A 1644-nucleotide genomic window follows, 5' to 3' on the forward strand; every position below is an offset into this window, starting at 1 on the left:
TGTGTCATAAGATGTTACTGATTTTTATGTGCACTCTGGTGTAAAAAAAAAATGTTGGTAAACGTTGTTTTGAATCAATGCAATAATCTAATTTGCTGATGGTCAATTAGCAGAACTGAGCAGAATATTCTCCAATATCCATAAAATCTGATGCTGTTCATGAACCTTCTTAGACAAATTTCTCTATACCCCTTTAAACTTTAGTCTTGCTAACATGACACCCTTTCAAGAGATGACCTAACTTTTTATAACTTTTATTCCTCACAGAGAACAGCAATCATAGAACTCCATAAAACTCATAAAATTTTAATCTTCGCATTTTACCACATTTGCTCCTCACCGCCTGCCCCCATCAACATACTCATGCTTTTCTTTTTCTTCCCCCTGAAGGGTAGTATTACTCTTACACATGTGGTTGTTAGCCTTCCCCACAGTTCTGGGGGCTCCTCCTCTATTATTTCTTCTCTTATCTCTTGAATCTTTAAAATTTTCCTTTAATTGTTTTCTCTTATCAGCATTTAAAAATGTTCTGCTCAAAAAAAAAAACAAACAAACATTGTTCATCATCATTTTTTTTTCTTTCCCTCTTTTTGCTGCTAACCTTCTTAAAAAATTTATCTACACCCATTTCCTTATTTGTACTCAATTTCAGTCATGGGACAAGTAACTTCTGTCCCTTCTCTCTACAGAAATTGCTTTTTGCCAATGTTACAAGACATCATTAACGATAAATCCAATTTGTCATGTTTGAGTCCCTATCTTAGACAATCTTGAAGTGGCATTTGTTAGTATAGATTTGTGTCTCCTATTTTAAACGCACCCCTCTCCTGGCTACAGTTATTACTGTTTCTCTCCTTTGCCTAATGTGTTTTCCCAGTGTAGCTCCTCTTTTTCTACTCCCATCTTAAATATTCCTATGCCTCAGATTCTGTCATGGGCACTCTTTCTCTTCTTAATCTGCACACATTTCCTGAGCAAACTCATATATTATGCTTATGAAACATTGTTTTCAAAATTTTTAGAAGCAAATGACCCCAAAGGAGATATCCTCAGTCCAATTTTGCTTTCTGCAGTTCAAAATCCCCACTTAAAGATTTATTTATTTATGAGAGAGAGAGAGAGAGAGTGCACACATGAGGGGGGCAGAGGAAGAGAACCCTTAAGCCAACTCTCTGCTGAGTGTGGAGCCAAACGCTGGGCTTGATCTCAGGACCCTGAGATCATGACCTGAGCTGAAATCAAGAGCTGGAGATGTAACTGACTCAGCCACCCAGGTGCCCCCAAAACCCCCACTTAAAATGGAATATCTAGACAGTATTGAAAAGTAACTTGAGCTTTGTGCAGTGGCAGTATCGTAGCCAATGAGGTTTATCCAAGGCGCGGTTATTGCTAATTGAAAAGTAACTTGGGTGTCCTATGAATATCTCAAATTCCATATACTCCGAACTTCATACTTCATCTATCTCACCAAATGTTTGCTTTCTAAGTCTTTCTCATGAATGACACCAGTTTTATAGAGATTCTGCAGCCAGAAACCTGACATCCCCCCTGCCAGCACCTGACTTTCATTAAGCAATGTGCAATTAACATTCAGTAATTTCACCTCTCCCCTTATCTTGGTTCAGATATAAGGTCAGAACAATT

General features: G+C 37.8%; 1 pseudogene; it reads left to right on the forward strand.

Moving 5' to 3' along the window:
* Positions 1-1332: 1332 nt before the first annotated feature.
* On the forward strand, positions 1333-1407 carry LOC145723206 (U4 spliceosomal RNA; annotated as a pseudogene).
* The last annotated feature ends 237 nt before the right edge of the window (positions 1408-1644 follow it).

This window comes from Leptonychotes weddellii, chromosome 8 (assembly GCF_054177405.1).
Source record: "Leptonychotes weddellii isolate Sample4059 chromosome 8, ASM5417740v2, whole genome shotgun sequence".
In the NCBI taxonomy this organism is placed as follows: Eukaryota; Metazoa; Chordata; class Mammalia; order Carnivora; family Phocidae; genus Leptonychotes; species Leptonychotes weddellii.